The following is a 24,348-nucleotide window of genomic DNA, read 5'->3' on the forward strand; positions in this document are numbered from 1 at the left end:
TCCCTTAACTGTTGGCGTGCATGACGACGTCCCGACCACAGTTGCACTTGTCTGTCGAAACAGCTTTACGTGTAAACACAACTTTGTTACCACCTCCTACAAGTGGGCTGGAAATCGTATCAGACCAATCTGCAGCAAAGGGGTTGATTCAGCATGCTGAGGGAGGGGTATTCTGATGAGGAAACCTCTGCTTTCAGGAGAGGGAAACCCAGCCCCAGCGACCTGCAGAAGTACGTGGCTTTGACTTCCGTCCTGTTGAGTGGCGCGGGTCCGTCGGAAGCTGCAAGGACACCCCTGAGGTAAGCGTTCCTCCCCGCTCTGGATGTGTGCCTGTGGACGCGATGCGTTCGCGCCCTTTTTTGTTGTTGTTGTTTTGTTTAATCACAGTGTGCAGACTGCTTATTCGTGCGTGGGCACCTCCCCTCACAGCCTTGAGGGGTTCCACGTGAACTATCACCAGTTCCTCGGTCTCTCTGCTCAATCATTCCTGTGCCTCATTAGGCAGACTGTGCGTGTAATTCATCCACCTTGAACACTGACGTGGCATCTACTTGGCTAGCTGTGGTGGTGCAGCTTTGTAATTCATCCACCTTGAACACTGACGTGGCATCTACTTGGCTAGCTGTGGTGGTGCAACTTTGTAATTCATCCACCTTGAACACTGACGTGGCATCTACTTGGCTAGCTGTGGTGGTGCAACTTTGTAATTACGAAGAAACAAATCTAAACAGTAGAACGGGGCACATGTATAGTAATGAAATGCTTAACATTCTGCCCGAGTTGGAGTAGATCTTAAAGTCGGAGTAGATCTTAAAGCTAAACTGAACATCCGCATGCCACTCACATCGGGAAAGGAAGAGGTGGCATTTGATGATTTTGCCCTGTATGCACAGAGGACACACCGTTGTGACGTCGTTTAATAAAAACGGTGTTTCCTGTATGACAGAGGAAAGAAAACCCTCCTCATTTCTCATCGCGGAAAAAGAGTCAATCACGTTGTTTCTTTCTAATTAGGCTCAGAGTAAGGTGAAATGTTTTCAAGGTATCCAGAACATTGCTTCAGTAAATTCAGCAAATTATCAAGCCACGTGAGTTCATTTTGGACACCTTTGAAATTGAAGGCTGTGTTAACTTGTCCTGTGAAGAAGGCTGAGCACCAAAGAATTGATGTTTTCGAACTGTGGTGTTGGAGAAGACTCTTGAGAGTCCCTTGGACTGCAAGGAGATCCAACCAGTCCATTCTGAAGGAAATCAGCCCTGGGATTTCTTTGGAAGGAATGATGCTAAAGCTGAAACTCCAGTACTTTGGCCACCTCACGCAAAGAGTTGACTCATTGGAGAAGACTCTGATGCTGGGAGAGATTGGGGGCAGGAGGAGAAGGGGCCGACAGAGGATGAGATGGCTGGATGGCATCACTGACTCGATGGACGTGAGTCTGAGTGAACTCCGGGAGTTGGCGATGGACAGGGAGGCCCGGCGTGCTGCGATTCATGGGGTCGCAAAGAGTCGGACATGACTGAAAACTGAACTGAACTGAAGATTTATTTCAGTTGTAATCTTAGTTTTGAAATAAAGACGTTTGTCTTGGGTCTTGAAACGGTTGTCATTAATTTCACGTTGTCTGTAAGTCAGAAAATTATGAATTTGTTTTCCTGTATATTTTCCCCATTTCTCATTTAGATGAGTCAGTGATGAAACACTGAATTTATGTCGTTTGACGGTGAATGCCTATAAAAAACCTCTCCAAACTGCTCAGAGAATGCCGAATTCGTGCTGGTATGTATGACTGCTGCTGCAGAAGTATTCCATGCTCATTCTTACTGCAGCAGGCTCAGGCATGACTTTCACTGGAATATACTATCAGGCTACTGTCAGCGATGGGTTCTTGAATTCAGTCCCTTGAGCTAGATCGCACAGAGCTGCTTTTGCTGAGCTTGCTGTAGACCGTCGACCGTGGTGGGTATAAAGGGCAAGGTCTTGGATCTTCCGCGTTCCTAGCTGTTGTCAGGCGCCCTTTCGGGTCCGTGCATTACTTAGCCTCCATCTCATCCTCTGTTTTCTCCGTGTTGGAGACTTCAGCAGTCTTGCTACTATTCTACCTGACCTGTGCCCAGGAAGCCCCAGTAGGAGTGGCAACCAGAAGCCAGCTTGAGGGTAGCAGTTGTCTCGGTTTCTCAGTGAACCCTGAGACCTCCGCATGACGAGAGGAGCCGTGCCGCGGAGACCAGGTAACCGAGACGATGCTCAGGTGTGAACTGCGGTCTCCCTCCGCCCTTCCTCCTGGGGGCTGTTGGCCCTCCCCTGCGTGTCAGAAACGGCGCAAGTATCGCCTGTCTTGCATCTTAGGTTGTGCCTGATACCGCCTCGGAGCTGATTCTGACACCACTGGGTCCCAGAGTCCGAATGATTCCCCTCAGTTAGAGTGGGAGATTCTGAGAGTCGGGTGAACATAGGATTGGGGGCAGCTGGGGGCAGTGAGCTTATTTCCCCGAGACCTGAGTGCACGGTTGGAAGAATCACAAGAGGCAACTGTGAGAAGCTCCACCTGTGTCTGCATGATCCGCAGAGCGAAGATTCGTAGGGTAGAAAGAATCGGAGCCTGGAGAGCTGGTCTCCTTATTACTGAAACACCGGAACCCAAAGCTGATGTTGCATTAGCAACAGAGACTAGGGCCACCATCCAAGCTGGAGAATTTCAGGCGCTTTGTTTTCTGTCTCAGCTCCATTGGACTGACTTGTTTGAGCGGACTTGGAGAAGCGTGTTGATGAGTCAACTGAACAGGACGCCCGTGGTATTTGCAGCTTTGCTGCAGATGCCATCTTTCTCTTTGAACAAATGGCAAGCCACCTGACTCCAGATATGGAGTTAAAGACCTGCTCCTTTTTTTTTTTTTTAATAACTATTATTTTATTTACTCTTTATCACAACCCCATGGAATAAGTCCTCTCATTATCCTCACTTTTAAACTGAGGCACAGAGAAATTGTCTATCAAAGTTTTGATAGATAGCTTTTCAGTTTTTTTCTGTGCATGTATGTAGTTTTTCTTTTAAGCCAAATTAGATTAACACAGTTGATGTTATTTTCTAATACACTTTGCTATGTTCTATTTACTCAGTAAAATATCAGGAACATTTTCCCATATTATTAACTATTCTTCTGCCATATAATTTAAGTACATATTATATAAATGAAGAATACAAATATCTCAGTGTGAGTCACTCAGTCGTGTCTGACTCTGTGACCCCCCCCCCCATAGACTATAGCCCGCCAGATTCCTCTGTCCATGGGATTCTCCAGGCAAGAATACTGCTGTGGGTTGCCATTTCCTTCTCCAGGAAGACCTGCTCCTTTTAAACCAGTTTATTCTCCCCTTATCCATTCTTTTCTAGGTACTTTATCCACATAAACCTCAGCTAGTCTTAGCGAGCAGACAGGCATCCAGTTAGATCCTGTTCATACACGGCCCACCTACCATGTAGCTTGGTATGCGGCCCAGCGTTAACTAACTTCAGGTCAGTGGAATAGAATGGTAACCACATTACCATTTCTGAACAGTTTCTGCCTCTGGTTTTTGAGAAAGGAGTTCAGATCCCTTCTATTCTTCTTTCCTTCCCGTTGACAAATGGTGGTCCAGATGACCTTCAGTTCAGTTCAGTTTGGTTGCTCAGTCGTGTCCGACTCTTTGTGACCCTATGAATCGCAGCACGCCAGGCCTCCTTGTCCATCACCAACTCCTGGAGTTCACTCAAACTCACATCTATCGAGTCAGTGATGTCATCCAGCCATCTCATCCTCTGTCGTCCCCTTCTCCCGCCCCCAATCCCTCCCAGCATCAGAGTCTTTTCCAATGAGTCAACTCTTTGCACGAGGTGGCCAAAGTATTGGAGTTTCAGCTTTAGCATCATTCCTTTCAAAGAACACCCAGGACTGATCTCCTTTAGAATGGACTGGTTGGATCTCCTTGCAGTCCAAGGGACTCTCAAGAGTCTTCTCCAACAGCACACTTGAAAAGCATCAATTTTTCAGCACTCAGCTTTCTTCACAGTCCAACTCTCACATCCATACATGACCACTAGAAAAACCATAGCCTTGACTAGACGGGCCTTTGTTGGCAAAGTAATGTCTCTGCTTTTTAATATGCCATCTAGGTTGGTCATAACTTTTCTTCCAAAGTGTAAGCGTCTTTTAATTTCATGGCTGCAATCACCATCTGCAGTGATTTTGGAGACCTTAACTCACAGATATTAAGACAGATACACCAGGGGACCATAACTCACAGGTATGGAGTCACATGTGGAGGATTGCAAAGTTAGCCCTCCAGCCCTTAACCACACAGCCATATCTCTGGGGTGTCCCAGGAGAGAGACTCAAACATCTAGCCTATCAGGTGTGTTTCGAGTCTTTGTGTGACAGCAACCGAACTTGCTTCCCAAATAATGAGCATATTGTCCTGTCTGTCTGCTCAGCTTCCTGTTTCCGCGTTCGGTGTAGGATACTTGTTCAACCTCAGATGCTTGTGTCCTCTGGGTCCCTCGAAAGACCCTGTTCTTTGGAGCACTGGGTCGTCTCTGTGTCCCTACCCCCCTCACCATGCCTGTCTGTCTCTGTACAGAATCGAGGTGATTTTCCTCAAAGGACCAGTCACAGTGCCTGTAGGTATGACCACATCTGATGGTGATGTAGATACTCTGAAGTTAATACTTGACTCTTTTATGCTTAAAAATATTCCTCAGACGTAAAAGATGATGGGTGATTTTGCAGTGGGGAAACCTGAAATGCTTGGTTAGCCCTGTGATCAAGGTCGGTATCAACTGGGTCATGTCTTATTGACAGCATGTGACCTTGACATGATGTGGGTGAGAAGGCCACTTTACCTCTGTGATCCTTCTCCAAAACGCCCGTAACCTCAGCGTAATCATGAGAAAAATGCTGGGGAAAACGAAATGGAAAGATGTTTTACAAAATACCTGCCTAGCATCCTTCAAAGCTATCAAGGTCATCAAAGCCAGGGAACGTCTGGGAAACCGTCAGAGCCTCAAGGAGACCAAGAAGCTGTGACCCTTAAAAAGTTTATGTGATAGCCCAGTTAGGATCCCGGTGCAACGCAGGGACATTTAGGGGAAAGCTGCTGCTAAGTCGCCTCAGTCATGTCTGACTCTGTGCGACCCCATAGACGGCAGCCCACCAGGCTCCCCCGTCCCTGGGATTCTCCAGGCAAGAACACTGGAGTGGGTTGCCATCTCCTTCTCCAATGCATGAAAGTGAAACGTGAAAGTGAAGTCGCTCAGTTGTGTCTGACTCTTCGAGACCCCCTGGACTGCAGCCCACCAGGCTCTTCCGCCCATGGGATTTTCCAGGCAACAGTACTGGAGTGGGGTGCCAAGGAAAGGCAAATAAAGTACAGATGTCGGTGAATAATAGTGTGTTGGTCTCAGTTCATCGGTTATGACAAAGTTCCAGGTAAACGGAGCACCTTAAAATAGGAGGGAACTCTGTAACATTCTTGCAACTTTCCTGTAAATCGAAAGCTACGCTATGACAAGAGGTTTACTAATTTTCTTTTTTGGCCAAAGTGAGTCTTTGTTGCTACTCTTGTGCTTTCTAGTCGTGGTGAGCAGCGGCTACTCTTCATCGCAGTGCGCAGGCTTCTCACGTCCGTCTCACACTCAGAAGTTCCAGTGTGAGGACTTGTGCTTCCTCTTCACGCTTGTGAACTCAGTCGTGTCTGACTCTTTGCGACCCCATGGACCCCATAGAGCCCGCCAGGCTCCTCTGTCAACCAGATTCTCCAGGCAAGATACCCGAGTGGGTTGCCATGCCCTTCTCCCGGGGATCTTTCCCGACCCAGTGATGAAACCCACGTCCCCTGCATCACAAACGGATTTCTTTACCACCCGAGTCACCACGGAAGCCCCTTAGATAAAGGAAAGGATATAATTGGGCTGAGAATGAGGGCTGTAGTCATGGGATCTAAGGTTTAAGAATTTAAAAAAAAAAAAAAAAAAAGAAGCAGAATCTTATCCAAAGACTCAGGAAAAAATTGCACGAGGTATCAGGATGGAGTAGGCATCCAAGAAACTGGAAGCAAAGGCAAGTACCACGAGGGCTGACTCTCCCCAAGCTGGATGCTCCGTATTTTGTATCTTCCGCCCTGCTTGTTGGTTTCATGAGCTACACTGGCCACGGCCACTGCTTGGGAACCATGGCTAGCCAGACCCCCGAAACCCTGTTCACCCATTTACCAGCGTAGATGGGCTGATGTTTCTTCACTAGACAGTAACGGGAGCCCTCAGTGTGCGGATGAGCGCACTGGCCAGGGTACCCAGTTCCAGTCTCTGATGTAATTCTAGGCATATCCCTTTCTCAGATTTCTCATCTGTCGAATGGAGGTAGTACACATCCCCCAGAGAGATCTGTGACAGCTAAGGAGCAAATGCAGGCACAAGCTGATATCGGGGGACATAGATCAGCTTAGCGTTGGGCCGCTCCTAGGAGGATGTGCGTAAAATGACGGGCCACAGGAACTGAAGGCATGGGCCGGGAACCTGCAGAAACAGAAGGCGACTGGACAATGTAGGGGAGAGGATAAAGAGACTAGAGGGCTGGAGATGGAAGATGTTTGCAGGACAAGGGCTACAGGAATAGAACCACCCGTGGCCAGAGAGAGGGATGTTTGATCAAAGATGCCTGAGATGAAGACATCCCAGACGATGACAGTTCAGTTCAGCTCAGTCACCCAGTCGCGTCTGACTCTCTGCGACCCCATGGACTGCAGCACACCAGGTTTCCCTGTCCATCACCCACTCCCGGAGCTTGCTCAAACTCATGTCCGTCGCGTCGGTGATGCCATCCAACCATCTCATCCTCTGTCGTACCTTTCTCCTCCTGCCTTCCATCTTTTCCCAGCAGACGGAAGCAAAGATGGGGGCTATTTGGAATGGGCGGTTTGGGGACATCCAGACGTCAGAGTTCCAGTGGCTTCTCGGTTCTGTAAAGGGAGATGTTCATAAAAGCAGGAAGATGGAAAAAAGGAGCAAAGCTCTGGGCATCACAGACAGGACCACAGACAGATGAACCAGGGCAGAAGGGGGAGGGTCAGCAGACTGACTGGTACCCAAAGAGGGCACGACATACCATCGAGGAACTGACGCTGCAATCGGCACCGTGTTCACAAATTTTCACAAGAGTTAAAGACAAATGAAATTTGCTTACTGTGACCCCATAGTAAGTACTGGAGAAGGAAATGGCAACCCACTCCATATTCTTGCCTGGAGAATCCGATGGACAGAGGAGCCTGGTGGGCTACTGTCCATGGGGTGGCAAAGAGTCGGGCACGGCTCAGCGCCTACCATTCACTCACTCAGTACTAAGTACATTCCTTTATCTCTCCTGGTTTGGTTCCAGGTTGCCCATCACAGTGAGATATAAATCTATGTATTCCTCTTCAGGGATAACGTCCGGGCTTTGAACGGGCCTCCCTGGTGGCTCAGTAAAATGGTATTAGTTTGTGTTTGCTGACGGGTCCTGTGAACAGTCAGCTGTGGGTTTCTGAAGGTCAGTGGGCTGCACGTGAAGGTCACCATTCTCATCGTCCTTTGGGTGGTGGATTTACACCCTCGAACCGCGTCCTGATTCGGAGGTGTCTTCCTGTCCTCATCTGTGCTGGGTTCTCTGTTGTTAAAGACGCCAGACCGTCAGGAAAAAGGTCGTGTTTTATAAGGCCAGAGGTAAGTTGCCAAAGCAAGATGATTGTAATCGAATTGTGGTTCTTTGTCTTGTAACTTGAGCAGCGCCGTTCTGCACGCAGAAGAAGATGAAATCTGAAACTTTCCTCAAGCGCTGGCTGGCTTCAAGGATCACATGTCCCATGACATTTTCAACCTTTCGTTGCATCCCTCGTTGTTTCCTCTAGCTAACTGGGAACTTGACCTCAGAACTACCGTTGCTTTCCTTTTCGTCCTTTTAAAATGACTAACCAAATGTGAATTTCCCTTAATTTGAAAGTTACTAATCCAAGTGGTTCTGGAATTCGAATTGAGCTTGGAGTTTTGACTGGACGTGACCTTCATGAAGAGACCTCTTGTATTGTCCCAGATTGCAAACCTAGTACACGGTAGGATTGCTTCAAGATCGTGTCTTTAAAAAGCTAGCTCCTTACTGCTAATGTAAAATTCTGGATCACACTGGCATTGAAAATTCTTTTCCATCCAAAGGAATATAATCACAGAAAACAAAATCACCACTTGACTGCCAGAGAGTGGTTTTTTTTTTTTTTCTCTTCCTCAAGGTCATTTTACCTTTGTTGAACTCTGTTGTAACTATGAGCAAATGGCACCCAGATTTTGCTGGGAGCTCTGACCTTGAACGTGGATGGCAAGTTACTGCCTTTTGTTTGTGGTTGGAGAGTGAAACTGAAGACCCCGAGTAGCTGGGAAATCCTGTATCTGCCTGGGGCTTAGAGGCAAGGCAACTGACAAGTTGACCTCTGGTTCTTCTTTCTGTCGTGTGAGTCTAGAATTTCTATACATACATCACATGACCTGGAGAGCCCAGTAAAATTGCTAAAGAAATGCAGGCTTTCTGTCACTTCCTACTACTTCACTTCAACTACTGTTGACTTTGGGTCTGTTCCAGGACCAGCCGTTTTACCCCTGTGATGATCTGAGGCCCTCATCTGTCCAGTGAGGGAGGCTGGGAAGAGAGTACGAATGCTTCTGAGCTACCGATGAGAATAATTTATGGTGGACGCTGTTCAGATGGAAGGTGTGGTGTGAAAGTGGCTGCTTCAAGCAGTGAATCTTCACAGCCCTTTAACAGTGTCATCATTTCAGCAGAAGCTACGGTGAATAATGTTCTGTCTTCATTAGGGGATCCTTTTTTTCCTTTTTAAGGCACTGGATCCTTTTATCTGTAAGAACTTAAGATATAATTGGCAGAAAATAAACTGCACGTGGAAGTGAAAGTCGCTCAGCCCTGTCCGACTCTTTGCGACCCCATGGGCTGTACAGTCCGTGGGATTCTCCAGGTCAGATTACTGGAGTGGGTAGCCTTTCCCTTCTCCAGGGAATCTTCCCAACCCAGGGATCGAACCCAGGTCTCCCTCGTTGGGGGCAGATTCTTTACCGGCTGAGCCACCAGGGAAGTACTAAGCTGCACATGTTAAGAGTCTGTAACATGAACCGTTTTGACCCATGATATGCCCTTCGAACTTTCACCTCAGTCAAAGCAATGAACATCCCTGTAACTTTCAAAGCAATGAACATCCCTGTAACTTTCAAAGATTTGTCTAAGGCCCTTGTACACTAACTCATCTCTCCTGCTCCTCCCTCCACAGACTACTGATATACGGTAGTTTGTATTTTGATCCCTCACTATATAGTAGTTTGTATTTCCTTGGGTTTTACATAAGATCATGCAGTGTGTAATCTTTTGTCTAGTTTCTCCCCTTCAGCATGATGTTTTTTTTGAGATGCATCCATTTCACTGTGTGTATGAACAGTGCATTCCTTGTTTATTACTGCTGATTACTCTTCATTACTCTTTATACTGTTTATTACTCTGTGTTACTGTTTGTTACTATTTATTGCTATTGGTTACTGTTTATTACTGTTTATTGCTATTTACTACTATTTATTACTGTTTGTTACTATTACTACTATTTCTTTATTGCTGTTGATCAATGTTTATTACTGTTTATTACTATTTATTACTCTGTGTTACTGTTTGCTACTATTTATTGCTATTGGGTAATGTTCCTTACTCTTTGTTACTATTTGTTACTATTTACTATTGTTTATTACTATTGATCAATGTTTATTATTTGTTACTATTACTTGCTGTTTGTTGCTATTTATTACTATTGTAAATTCCTGTTTATTACTGTGTAGTATTCTGTTGTATGGGTATAAGACTGTATTATCTGTTCACTTGTTGTTGAACCTCACTAGGGGCTTCCAGAGGGCTTCCAGGGCAGCTTAGCTGGTAAAGAATCCGCCTGCAACGCAGGAGACACTGGTTCGATTCCTGGCTCAGGAGGATCCCCTGGAGAAGGGATGGGCTTGGGCTTCCCTGTTGACTCAGATGGTGAAGGATCACACATGGTGTGAGAATCTCTCGGTCCATCTGTGGAGCTGTAGATGGCATTAGTTCCTTCTTTTTGATGGCTGAGTCATATCCCAGTAAATCAACACCCCTGGTGGCTCAGACAGTAAAGAATCTGTCTTCAGTGCAGGAGACATGGGTTCGATCCCTGGGTTGGGAAGATCCCCTGGAGAAGGGAATGGCAACCCACTCCAGTATTCTTGCCTGGAGAATCTCATGGACAGAGGAGCCTGGCGGGCTACAGCCCATGGGGTCGCAAAGAGTCAGACGCAACTCAAGTGACTTAGCAGGCAGGCAAGTGCAGTCAGGTAGCTAAGTGGTAAGGAATCCTCTGCCAATGAAGCAGACATGGGCTCAGTCACTGGGTCGGGAAGACCCCCTGGAGGAGAGCATGGCAACCCACTCCTGTATTCTTGCCTGGAGAATCCCATGGACAGAGGAGCCTGGAGGGCTACAGTCCATGGGGTCGCAAAGAGTCAGAGACGACTGAGCGATTAAACAACCACAAAGACCACTATCTCATATCATACACAAAAATTAACTCAAAGTGACATAAAGACTTAAATGTAAAAGCTGAAGCCATGAAACTCCTCATAGGAAACATGGGCAGTGTGCTCTTTGACATCAATCTCAGCAGTAATTTTCTGGATCTGTCTCTTCAGGGAAGGGAAACAAAAGCAAAAATAAACAAAAGAGACTAGGTCAGGCTAAAACGCTTTTTCAGTGCTTGCTTTGGCAGCACGTATACAACACCAGTGTGATACAGAGAAGATTAGCATGGCCCCCGGGCAAGATGATATGCAAATTTGTGAAGCATTCCATATTTTTTTTTAAAAATTAAGAAACACTTTTGCACAGTTAAGGAAACCATCAGCAAAACAAAAAGGCAACCTACTGAATGGGAGAAGATATTTGCAAGTGTTACGCTTGAAAGGGTTAAGATTTGTGTGTGTGTGTGTATGTGTGTAGAGAGAGAGAAGGGAGGGAGGGGAGGAAACTCATACAACTCAATATTAAAACAATAAAACAGTCCGGTGAAAAAATGGGCCGAAGGTATGATTACCACATGCCCATGGTCCATAGGCACCTGTAAAGGGGCTGGACATTACTAATTATCAGGAAAACGCAAGTCAAAATCCCAGTGAGGTATCCCCTCACACCACTCAGAATGGCCATCAAAAAGTGTTAGTGAGGATATGGAGAAAAGAGAACCCTCCGGCATTGCTGGTAGATTTTTTTTTTTTTTTTTTGCTGGTAGAAACGTTAATTGGCACAGCCGCTGTGGAGCGCAGTTTGGAAGTTCCTCAGCAACATTAAAAGAAGTACTGTGTGATCTCGATTTTCACTCATGCGTTTTTATCTACAGAAAGTGAAAGCGCTAATTTCAGAAATTACATGCACCCCAGTGTTCTTAGCAGTGCTAGTTAACAGTAGCCTGGACATGGAGGCCGCCTACATGTCCGTCAACAGATGCATGGATACGGAAGACGTGGTAGATATATTCAATGGAGTATTACTTGGCCATAAAAAAGAATGGAATGTTCACATTTGAAACAACATGGGTGGACTCGGAAGGTGTTATACTTAGCGAGATAAAGGAGAGAAAAATTACTAGTGTAGTTTTTTTTTCAGTTACATGTGGAATGTAAAAGATAGAACAAGTGGACCAGCGCAACAAAACAAGAAGAGACCCACAGATACAGAAAGCAATCTAATGCTTGCCAGAGGCGAGAGGCTGGCAGGATGCGGGAACTAGGTGAAGGGGAGTGAGAGGCTCAAAATGCCAGTTATAAAATAAATTAGGGAGAGAATGTATAGTGGAGGGAATATAGTCAACAATATGGTAATAACCCCGGTCCATCAATATCCCTTATTTCAGATGAAGACACTGTAATTTCAGGTGCTTCCCTGGTGGCTCAGATGGTGAAGAATCTGCCTGCAATGCAGGAGACCTGGGTTCCATGCCTGGGTAGGGAAGAGTCCCCTGGAGAAGGGAATGGCAACCCACTCCAGTATTCTTGCCTGGAAAATTCCATGGTGGGCTGCAGTCCCATGGTGGGTCACAAAGAGTCGGACACGACTGAGCAACACACACACACACACACACACACACACACAATTTCAGGGGCTTCAGGAACAAGGTGTAAGTCCTGGATCAGTTTTGTGATAAGGTCGGAATCTGGAAATTTTCCTAAAGGACCACTACTGATAGACCTTCTTAGGCTTACATACGTAATGACATCCAGGAGGAAAAACAGTCAATGAATGAAGCTGGCCAAGAAAAGAGCAACAACAAATGTAAAAATAAATTTACTCATCCAAAGGCCCCCGTTTTTATCATGGATTGCTCTGTTCCATATACACATAACGTTTGCTGCTTTTACGGGTTCACCAAGTGGAGTGATTCATTTCACTTTCCTCTGAGGGTTTTTCCCCCAAAAGAAGAAAAAAAAAAAAAGTAGGCCAGCACAGAATGAATTCTGATCATGAATGAAGATTAAACGATTCTTTGCAATGGATGTATGTACTATAGACATAGACTTACGGAGTTTCATTGATGCAGATACCATATATCCGGGCATAAACTATACATTAGCATCCACGCTTTTTCAGATAAAAAGGATAATTTTTATGCATGCGTGTGAAAATACAAAATTGCTTACGAAAGCATTGCCTGTTTCCATATTATGAATTTCTTTCTATGGTTAGATGTCTAGATGAGTTGATAGATGGATGACGGATGGGGTGGAGGAAGGACTAGTGAAGACGGGACACAGAGCCATTCGTGCAGCATTGAAAGTCTTTGCCCACTGGGTGTCATGGTTTTCCCCACAATGCTTGACCCACCACAAGTATTTGAGGGGTTCCTGTATTCCCGGTGCAGGAGTTGGCAGTGTACGTGGCAAGTTTTATTAAACCACACCACCATCCTTTTTCAGATGGCTGTGCTGTCTTTCAAACACATCGTCAGTGTTATTTTTCTGCCTAAAACTGGCTGATGAGGATTAAATCTACAAGTATTATTTTTTAATGTCTGAATATTTAAATGTCTCGAAATTACATAATTGTGTTGGTCATATTTAGGTTTTATTGTATCAAAGTCAAATCTGAAGAATTTGTGTGGTGTACTTATGCACGTGCTTGGATATGTTTGTAATAAACTCTTTGCTCTACAGAAATTCTATAGTACAAGGACAAAGCAATTATTAGATATTGTCGTTGACTCTCTAAGTCGTGTCCGGCTCTTTGTGACCCCCGGACTGCAGCACGCCAGGCCTCCCTGTCCATCACCATCTCCCGGAGTTGGCTCAAACTCATGTCCATCGAGTCGGTGATGCCATCCAACCATCTCATCTTCTGTCGCCCCCTTCTCCTGCTGTCTTCAGTCTTTCCCAGCACCACGGACCGGAAAAGACCATCTTTTTCGCTGTTTACATCAGGTGTTCAGAGTATCGGAGCTTTGGCTTCACCATCAGTTCTGCGGATAATTATTAGAGGTGGTGATCACATTTGAGCGTCTGCTAGCTGTTACCAGTGTGGCGTGTCTGGATGCATGTGTCTTGGCCGACATATCACAAGAGTGAGTGCACCATTAATTCGAACCAGACAGCCGTATTTCTCCCCTGTGGAAGTGATTCACCCTGCCAGGTCCGATGGCAGTGAGTGGCTGTGACAATTAAAAGCAGTTGTGCTCGTTGCCTCACAGAAATGCTACTGTGTTTGTTTTGGGAAAAAAACAACAAAACACCGTCAGGGTAGAATGTGCCAGATGGGAAGATTTGGCCATGTGCGCCGAGGACACCGTGGAAAGTGTTCTTGTGTTTTTTGACTTCTTGTATTTTTCTCACTCTGAAGACTAGTTCTCGCCAGAACTGCTAAGGTGAATCTGATGAAGAGGCCGCCTAGTTTAGAAGCTCCGGTATGATGGGATATGTGTGGGGAAAATGTTGGAAAGGTGACAAGGAGCTTGCCTGTCTGTTTTATTTTTCTTCTTTCTGTTTAACTCTCGAAAATGTGCAAGTTGTGCTTCAGTGGCCCAGCATTGAATCTTGGAAGAATCTTTAAATGACAGTGTTTGCATATTCTGGTTGTTGTGGATATATGTATATGTATATATATATGTGTATATATATATATATATATTTTTTTTTTTTAATGGCCTTTTGTGAATCGGGTTGACATCTTTAGTTTCCGCACAAAGAGTCTGATGGTGGCGTCATGATTCTCACTTAAAGTTCCTGGGAGAGATACAACAGTTAACAGTTTGCAAAACAGATGGGTTCATGGAAGGTCTGCTTTTGTTTGAATGAAAGGATCTTTTTTTTTCCCCCCATTCAAATGGAGAAGAACATAGCCAATGCCCAGTTCTTTCAAATCCATGTTGAAAATGGTTTATGGATGGTGCCAGAGGAGGAATCAAAAATCAGCAAGAAAACAGGGAGATGCTGTTCTCGGTTTCAGCTGTCAATAGGAAAAAAAAAATTTAAAGAGATAAAAATGAAGAAAAATTCAATAGGAAAGAAAAAAATTAATGAGATAAAAATGAAGAAAAATTCAAAGGTTCTCATTAAACATCTTCAGGCACTTACTACTTGAATGAACCTGAAGTTCCCCTTCAACAAAACCCATGCCCTCAGGGAACTGTCAAACCATCCAGGAGTCAGACACTAAACAAATATTCACAGAGATACCTCATTAAAAATATGGGAAGTTCTGTTGGTAGCCCTGTGTTGTTTTGGGTGTGCAGAGAAGGTTTCCCTGAGGAATTGACGTGTTGGTTCATCAGGCTGGTGGGGAACAAGGTTTGTGAATTATTTGAGCTCAGCAAGGGCATTCTGTTGAATCCTGAACTGGAATCACGGACTGAAGCTGAAGCTCCAATCCTTTGGCCACCTGATTCAAAGAACCAACCCATGGGAAAAGAAACCCTGATCCTGGGAAAGATTGAGGGCAGGAGGAGAAGGGGACGACACAGGATGAGATGGTTGGATGGCATCACCGACTCGATGGAAGTGAGTTTGAGCAAACTCTAGGAGTTGGTGATGGACAGAGAGGCCTGGCGTGCTGTGGTCCTTGGGGTTGCAAAGAGTCAGACACGACTGAGTGACTGAACTGAACTGCACAGATCTGTCTAGTGGAGGAAAGCTCGTACTAAGTACAGACTGAACAGATCTGGAAATTTCATGGGTCTCCATCTGTAGCTGAGTCATGGGAGGAGGTTGGCAAGGGGGTTCCTCAGGGGCACACCTCAGGTCTGTGGTTGGATTGGTGGATGTTGGAAGGATCCCAGCCCCAGGAAAAAGGTGAGGAATCTTACCCGGTGGGCAGCTACAGTCACTATGGTCCTGCTCACGCTGCACATGAGTTCTGTCTGGAGTGGGTGAACTTGCCGTGTCCTTGAAACCTTGGTGGAGATGAGTATCGAGAGACGTTTGGTCACTGCTCTGAATCTCCAAAGAGAAACACGAGTTAGGGACGAGTAATGATAAATTTTGCTTGTCAGCTTTCCTGGCCCATGGTGTCTGGGAACATGTGCTGTTCTCACAAATACCTGCCTTCATCTCAGTCAGTTGCTTAGGACCTACCTACAGATGAACGACCAAAAGGAAAAAAAAAAAAAAAAGACATCAGTAAAGGAATTATCCTCCAATTAAAGAGAAAATGACATCCCAGTGGAGCTCAGTTTTCACAGGCTGGCAGTGGGTTGATGTCAACCCTTCCCTGTGGGTTGACGTCATTGATGGCTTCAAGCTTGTGGACTCACACCTTGAACTAGGCCAAAACATGAATGTGGTGTCTTTGCTCACCAGGATGGTGGTAGAAGAGGCAGGGTTGATGCCAGAGGCCACGGTTGCACAGCTTGGCTCTGGTGCGTGATTTAATACAGCAGATCTTTTCCTTTGGTATTTGTGTTTTTTTTTTTTTTCCTAACATCTATTTAGGCAAAATGAAACCCACAAAACCATTATATACAACCTGGCCATGAGCATGGAGACTTAGAAACAATGAAAGCCCTTATGAATCATTTGAGCTGGTGAGGAAAGGGTGGGCACTTGGACTCAGTGAAAGGTCTTGTGAATTATTTGAGCTCAGCACAGGCATCTCGTTGAATCCCGATTTGGAATCACCCTCTGTCTAATGGAGGGAAAGTCGTCCTGAGTATAGACTGTGAACAGGTCTGCAGACGTCATAGAGGGTGTTCAGTCGTGGAGAGATGTGTCACTGACTGCCATTGTGATGGTGGTGAGTTCACCTCTCATGTTACGTCTCAGCTGTGGTTACCTACAAAGGGTGGGGGGTGGTGGGGTCTAGGTCAACACTCATTGATGGCGAAGTCATTGTCTTTACTTACCAAGTCTGCTGGCTGTGAACTCACACACCCCAGTTTGTGTGCACTCTGTGGCTTCAGTTGTGTCTGACTCTTTGCGAGCCCATGGACTGCAGCCCGCCAGGCTCCTCTGCCCATGGGATTCTCCAGGCAAGCATACCAGAGTGGGTTGCCATTCCCTTCTCCAGGGGATCTTCCCGACCCAGGGATCGAACTCACGTCTCCTGTGTGTCCTCCATTCTGTGCTGATTGTTTACCGCTGAGCCACCATCGAGGACCACGCCCCGATTTATTTGGCCTTAATAAATAATTTGTCACATAAAATCTGCTTTCAAAATATATAATTTTAACATAAAACCTCATGTGTCTTTTAAAAACTTCTCTCCATAGGCTCAACTTCTCCAGGCAAAAATACTGGAGTGGTTAGTGGGTTGCCATTCCCTTCTCCAGGAGATCTTCCCAACCCAGGGATGGAACCTGGGTCTCCTGCACTGCAGGTGGGTTCTTTACCATCTGAGACACCAGGGAGCCCATTGCAAACACAAATATCAATCATTTTCTCCTTTTAAAAACTCTGCCCATTCCAACACTATGGGGCTGCCTAGGGCGAGACAGTGTCCTCCTGCTGGGTCCGGCAGGTGCGTTTGGAGTGTCTAGCTGAGAAGTAAGCTAAGCAGCCCGTTTCTCTAGACTTGTATCCTACAGATGGGTCAGAAGTAAAGACCCTGATGTCTTCTGAGTCCTGTCTGTGCTAAGGGTGTATGTCCCCTGTAGCAGGGCAAAGGTAGCAATCAGCCCAGAAATGACTGCAGCGACTCACTGATTCATGAGCTCCTTTACAGCAGTGTCTCACAGTGGATGGACATAAACGCTCAGTGGCATGTAGCATGGAGGTGGAAAGCTCTTTGGATCACCTCAAGGTCAAATTGAATTTGATTGTGTGTCAGCAGTGAGGGTCAGCTGGGTCACTGATTGTTATCACATGAATTTATAAAATTGTGAGCTTGACAGTATCAGTCTACATGATCAGCAGATGTTTTAGAGCTGAATACACTGCACTTCAGTTCAGTTCAGTTCAGTTGCTCAGTGGTGTCTGACTCTTTGCGGCCCCACGGGCTGCAGCACGCCAGGCCTCCCGGTCCATCACCAAGTCCCAGAGCTTACCCTAACTCATGTCCATTGAGTCGGTGATGCCATCCAAACATCTCATCCTCTATCGTCCCCTTCTCCTCCTGCCCTCAATCTTTCCCAGCATCAGGGTCTTTTCCAGTGAGTCAGTTCTTCGCATCAGGTGGCAAAAGTATTGGAGCTTCAGCTTCAGCATCAATCCTTCCAGTGAATATTCAGAACTGATTTCCTTTAGGATGGACTGGTTGGATCTTCTTGCAATCCAAGGGACTCTCAAGAGTCTTCTCCAACACCGCAGTTCCGAAGCATTAATTCTTCAGTGCTCAGCTTTCTTTATGGTCCAACTCTCACATCCATACATGATGACTGGAAAAACCATAGCTTTGACTAGATGGCCCTTTGTTGGCAAAGAGTGAGAAGGAGGAAAGGGTTTTGCCATTCTGAGACCTAAATATTCTTGATTCAAACAAGCAGGACTTCCATGGGAGATGTTAAAAAGTGGATATATCTACATGACATACTCTGCATTATGTCAGGATAGAATGACATCCAGTTATAAAAGCATGCTATTTGGGGACTTCCCTGGTGGTCCAGGGGTTAAGACTGTGCACTTCCCCTCTAGGGGGCCCAAGTTCAATGTTCCTTGGGGACGCAAGATCCTGCTGGCCACTTAAGTGATAGTTGCTCAATTGTGTCTGACTCTTTGTGATCCCATGTACTCTAGCCCACCAGTCTCCTCGGATCATAGAGTTTTCCAGGCAAGAATACTGGAGTGACTTGCCGTTCCCTTCTCCAGGGGATCCTCCTGACGTAGGGATCGATCCCAGGTCTCCAGGTTGTTTACCATCTGAGCCACCAGGGATGCTCCAGTGCATGCTGCTTGGCATGGCCAAAAAAGAAAAAAAAAAAAGGACCAGGGGAATTTATTTCCATAAAGCTAAATAAAAAGGAATGTTTTAATAAATTTTAAAAAAATCTTTATCCTTCTGTGGTATTGTCCTGTGGAAACTGTAAGAGAGCAAAGTGAACGTTTTTGCTCATAAAATGTAGTTCTCAGTGCTCACGCTCTGTGTAGCCTGAAACAAGTCTCCAAAGAGTTAAGCCTGGTGTTTCAAGTCAGTCTGCAGTGAAATGCACAGATGGAACGCCATGCCTAATGCGTGTCAGGCATAGGTAGGCTGGCACAGGGGACCCAGGGCCGCGCAGAAGTCGTCAGTAACGTCATCTACAAGGCCTGTCTGTCCATCACCACGCTGCCAGGAAGAATAAGACGTATGTTCCACAGTGAGAGCGTTTCATGACTCAGGATTCCCCATCTGGGGAAAGTGACTCTAGCTAACGGTAGGAAAATAGGTCAGTGGACTCCGCTGGAAGTAAAACACTGAGGCAGATGGTTAAAGAGCTGAGTTTTTGTGGGTCTCACAAATAGGGGAGGACTGAGCAGTCTCACCAAACAGAGCACAGGGTGAGTGTAGCGTGAGAGCGTGGGACTGGTGTTGGTGACAGGGGGCTGGGGAACCTCTGGGAGGCCAGGGAATGCCGGGGAGGGCGTATTGGTAGGTTACAGGGACCGCTGGTGGCTTACAGGTGAAGAAGCAGGTTAAATGGCACCGCTGGAAAACTGGGGTTTGCACACTGCTGACAAAGACTTACAGTAACTTTATTTACTCAGTCATGTCTGACTCTTTGCGACCCCATGGACTGCAGCACGCCAGGCCTCCCTGCCCATCACCAACTCCTGGAGCTTACTCAAACTCATGTCCATTGAGTCGGTGATGCCATCCACCCAACCATCTCATCCTCTTTTGCCCCCTTCTCCTCCTGCCCTCAGTCTTTCCCAGAATCTGGGTCTTTTCCAGTAAGTCAGATCTTCTCATCAGGTGGCCAAAGGATTGGAACTTCAGCTTCAGCCTCAGTCCTTCCAATGAACACCCAGGACTGATCTCCTTTAGGATGGACTGGCTGAATCTCCTTGCGGTCCAAGGGACTTTCAAGAGTCTTCTCCAACACCACAGTTCAAAAGCATCCATTCTTCAGCACTCAGCTTTCTTTACGGTCCCGCTCTCATATCCAGACACAACTGCTGGAAAAACCATAACTGACTTGATCGGACACTAACTTGAGGGGGCATAATCAAGGCTCACCCCCCAGAGCAGACACACAAGCCTTGAGATTGATCTTTACAGACAGTATATCCTCGTAGCAAAGCTGTCCAGTGGAATTTCCATGCTGACCCAGAGTTCCTGGACCTGTACTGTCCAATATGGTGACCACTGGCCACATGTGACACTGACCCCTTGACATGTGCCCAAGATGACTGAGAAGCTATATTTTTTATTTTGTTTTTCTCTGCGCTGGGTCTTCCTTGCCGGGCATGCTTTCTTTTGTTGTGGTGTGAAGTGAATGACTCTTTGTGACCCCATGGACTATGCAGTCCAGGGAATTCTCCAGGCCAGAATACTGGAGTGGGTAGCCTTTCCCTTCTCCAGGGGATCTTCCCAACCCAGGGATCGAACTAGGGTCTCCCGCACTGCAGACAGATTCTTTACCAGCTGAGGCACCAGGGAGGCCCTTTGTTGTGATGAGCGTGGGGCTAATCTTTGGTGTCGGTGTACACGCGTCTCATTGCAGTGGCTCATCTTAATTGCAAAGCATACGCTCTAGGGCTACTGGGCTTCAGTACTTCTAGCACACAGACTCAGTTGGTCCGTGCCATTTGGGATCTTCCTGGACCAGGGATCGAACCCATGTTTCCTACATAACCATTGGACCACCAGCAAAGTCCCTCATTTAATTTTAATGTCACTTAAAGATTAATGTAATAGCCAGATAGCTACTGGGCAATAGTATTAGCCTAGCTGTATAAGCCTATAGAGTGAAAAAGAAAGCTTGTATAACATATTGAATGATACAAGACACATTTTGACCATTTGAGGTTAAGGAGAAGGCAATGGCACCCCACTCCAGTACTCTTTGACTGGAAAATCCCATGGACGGGAGAGGAGCCTGGTAGGCTGCAGTCCATGGGGTCGCTGAGAGTTGGACAGGACTGAGCAACTTCACTTTCACTTTCCACTTTCATGCATTGGAGAAGGAAATGGCAACCCACTCCAGTGTTCTTGCCTGGAGAATCCCAGGGATGGTGGAGCCTGGTGGGCTGCCGTCTATGGGGTCGCAGAGTCAGACACGACTGAAGCGACTTAGCAGCAGCAGCAGCAGGTTAAAGAATTTCTCCCGTTTCTGTTTCTGATGCTCTTCTCAAGGTCACTATCGGTAGGTTCCTGCCCTATTATGATGCTTGCTGTTCAGAGCGTCGCCAAGGACACCCTGGAGGGCGTAATGAACCGGCGGTCTAGGGCCTGATCTAATTTGGTGACTCACGCTTTCTCTTCTCTGTGTTACAGTGACTTGACCAATTTTAATGGAACATTTTCACGTGGCGCTTATCAAATGACCTCAACCTTTTAAAATGCGTTGCTTGGCGGCAGCTCATTTCTGAGAGTGGATTTCTTCCTCCAGCTGAGAGAAACGCTCCCCCTCCAGAAAGTCATTTCACGCTCAGAGACTCCCTGCTGTTGTGGATGTCGGTGTTGGGCAAAACAGTTAAGGCAAGTGAAACAGGCATAACAGGCAGGAAGGAAGGTCACCCCTGTGAGCAGAGAACAGTGACTCAGAGACTGCTGGCCAGAGCAGCAGTGGCTGGGAAGGTTTGGGTGGGAAAGGAAAACCCACCCCAACGCAGGGATTGCAGGCCGTGGAATGAGAAGTGGTAGGTTACTAGTCATCACTGGGACGGCTCAGCGGTCTGCCTGCCAGTGCAGGAGGTGCATGTTGGGTCCCCGTTTGGGGAGGATCCCCTGGAGGAGGACAGGGCAACCCCCTCCAGTAGTCTTGCCTGGGAAATCGCCATGGACAGAGAAGCCTAGTGGGCTATAGTCCACAGGGTTGCAAAGAGCTGGACACGCCTGAGGGATGAAACAACAGCAGCAGTGTCTCAGGATGAGACTTCCTCTTCCTCTGAACGGGACACAGAGGAAGAGACATGTTTGACCCCAGGCCCACTTCAGGCATGTCCATGGGGGCTGCGGTCTACGGAGAGCAGATCTAGAGAAAATAGTGATCTAGGTTAGAAGAAATGAGCTCAGTGCTGTGCTGGAAGTGATTCCTGCCCGCACCAGGGTTACCAAGAATAGTAAAGGACAGACAAGGGCCGGTGAAAGATGGTGAGACCAAGAAACCCAGAGGCTGAAAACCCAGCCCTCAGCTTGTGGAGGAGAATCCAGACGTATGCGGTCTGAGATAGTCATGGTTTAGATAAGCATTTGATATGGTGAAAGTCATCACTGGGTGAAAGATGGTGAGACCAAGAAACCCAGAGGCTGAAAACCCAGCCCTCAGCTTGTGGAGGAGAATCCAGACGTATGCGGTCTGAGATAGTCATGGTTTAGATAAGCATTTGATATGGACTTCCCTGGTGGCACTAACTGGAAAAGAACCCGTCTGCCAGTATAGGAGATGCAAGACAGTTGGGTTCCACCCCTGGGTCTGGAAGATCCCCTGGAGAAGGAAATGGCAACCCACTCCAGTGTTCCTGCCTGGAGAATCCCATGGACAGGGGAGCTTGGCGGGCTACAGTCCATAGGGTCGCAGAGAGTCGGACACGACTGAGCATGCACGCACTGCATTTGATAGGAAAACTGGTCATTTGTTTCCGTGTACTGCATTTGCACGTGAAAAAACAAATTGAGATCTCATAGATGCCATGACAACGAGAATTTCTATGGAAACGACCTTGATCTGTCAATACAGAATTTTATGTCTTTTGTCTTAGGAATATGTAGTAGTCGCTCAATCGTGTCTGACTCTCTGCGACCTCACGGACTGTAGCCCGCCAGGCCCCTCTGTCCATGGGATTCTCCAGGCAAGAATCCTGGAGAGGGTTGCCATTTCCTTCTCCAGAGGATCTTCCCAACCCAGGGATCAAATCTGGGTCTCTCCTGTGTGGCAGGCAGATGCTTTACCATTTGAGCTACAGGGAAGACCTTAGGAAGAGAAGAATTCACGAAAAAGCACACAACAGCCCGCCTCATTTCTAATCCCGTTTCCCGCGTCCGAGTATCAGAGATAGGGCCTGAACTCAGACCTGTGGCATTTCTATTTGTGACGTGTGTCTCAGATTCCGAGACCCCCGCTGAAGGAACCCGTTATGACTTCTCTTTTTAATCAATTTATTTATTTTAATTGGGGGCTAATTACATTATGATACTGCAGTGGTCTTCCGCTGGTCGTATAGAGGCACACGGAGAATCAAAGGACCCTTTCTCCAGACACTTTGTAGTTTCCGTGCTGTGGTTTCTCAGAACAAGGGCAGATTTTCTTTGGAAGAGGTTTTCGGACATTGACTGCTATGGATGGGACCGAGAGCCCCCTCGGCCTTGGCCTGCTTGGTGGGAGAGTGTTCAGAGCGGCGGGACTTTGTGCCTAGCCGGGCAGAAAGGAGAAGGGCAGTCAGTGGCTGTCCCAGGGTGTCATTTAAGGGGCCTGCCTCAGCACACCCCTGGGGGATCTGTGCTCTTCAGCCTGAGTGGATCACAGGGGTTCCTGAGCCCGGCGCTTTTGCAGGCAGTGGGACTGCTTCCTGGTTTCCTGAGGCTTTGTCTCTCGTCTAGGGAACCCTGGAGCAACTAGCTGCTTGGTGCCCTTCCTGGTGGAAGTCCTAATTAAGACAAACTCATAAAGAAAGCTGAGCACCGAAGAATGCATGCTTTGGAGCTGTGGTGTTGGACAAGACTCTTGAGAGTCCCTTGGACTGCAAGGAGATCCAGCCAGTCTATCCTAAAGGAAGTCAGTCCTGAAATGTTCACTGGAAGGACTGATGCTGAAGCTGAAACTCCAATCCTTTGGCCACCTGATGTGAAGAACTGACTCATTGGAAAAGACCCTGATGCTGGGAAAGATTGAGAGCAGAAGGGGACGACAGAGGAGGAGATGGTTGGATGGCATCACCAACTCAATGGACATGAGTCTGAGTAAGCTCTGGGAGTTGGTGATGGACAGGGAGGCCTGGCGTGTTGCAGTCCATGGGATCGAGAAGAGTCGGACAGGACTGAGCGACTGAGCTGAACTGAACATGCCTGAGGCAGGAGTTGTTCACTTCCTTGTGGAGTCCGGGGCTAAGTGTCTCTTGGGGAGACAGTTGAACACGAGGAGGATTGGGCCTTGGGGGGAGACCCGTGGGCAGGACAGGGATGGGCTGATCGAGATGCTGGCTGAAGTCTTTTCCTCGGGTGCCTATCTGAGTCTCAGCACTATGTTCATTTCCGCATGAAATATAGCTGTGGTCAGATAGTGCCTCTTGCAGCGTTAATTAGCCGACTGTCCTCTTAGAATGCAGACATCTCGAAGCAGCACCGTTGTATACACGAACTACATGCTGCTGGCATGTATGAAAATGTTAGTGAGGGGGAAGGAGTAGGTGAATGAAGAAACTGCTGCTGTCTTTGGTAATTTAGCTGGTGTGCCTGTTAGTCGCTCAGTCGTGTCCGACTCTTTGCAACCCCATCGACTGTAGCCCACCAGGCTCCTCTGTCCATAGGATTTTCTAGGCAAGGATAAGAGGGTGGCCCTCCCTTTTTCCAGGGGAATCTTCCTGACTCAGGGATCGGACCCAGCTCTCCTGCACTGCAGATGGATTCTTTACCATCTGAGCCACCAGGAAAGCTGATAATTTAGCTGATAAACATTCACTGACATTGGACTTAAAATGTCACATGCTGTTTAAGGACATC

At 47.0% G+C, this 24,348-nt stretch overlaps 1 protein-coding gene and 1 non-coding gene across 34 annotated transcripts in view; both read left to right on the top strand.

Annotated features, from left to right (window-relative positions):
- Positions 1-24,348, top strand: part of LOC132657141 (basic salivary proline-rich protein 3-like) — a 443,202-nt gene that overhangs the window by 155,361 nt on the left and 263,493 nt on the right. For 20 of the 33 annotated variants that reach the window (XR_009598989.1, XR_009599000.1, XR_009598990.1 and 17 more), the window contains one exon: positions 198-5,418. The gene's annotated coding sequence lies outside the window, so the exon portion shown is untranslated. Of the gene's footprint in view, positions 1-197; positions 8,117-8,637; positions 9,617-24,348 lie in introns of those variants that run through there. The other 13 variants (XR_009598996.1, XR_009599005.1, XR_009598997.1 and 10 more) reach the window with 3 other exon arrangements.
- On the top strand, positions 10,828-10,932 carry LOC114111808 (U6 spliceosomal RNA). The gene has a single exon (XR_009599046.1). It is a non-coding gene; the product is annotated as a U6 spliceosomal RNA (small nuclear RNA).

Source organism: Ovis aries, chromosome Y (genome assembly GCF_016772045.2).
Source record: "Ovis aries strain OAR_USU_Benz2616 breed Rambouillet chromosome Y, ARS-UI_Ramb_v3.0, whole genome shotgun sequence".
NCBI classification, from domain to species: Eukaryota; Metazoa; Chordata; class Mammalia; order Artiodactyla; family Bovidae; genus Ovis; species Ovis aries.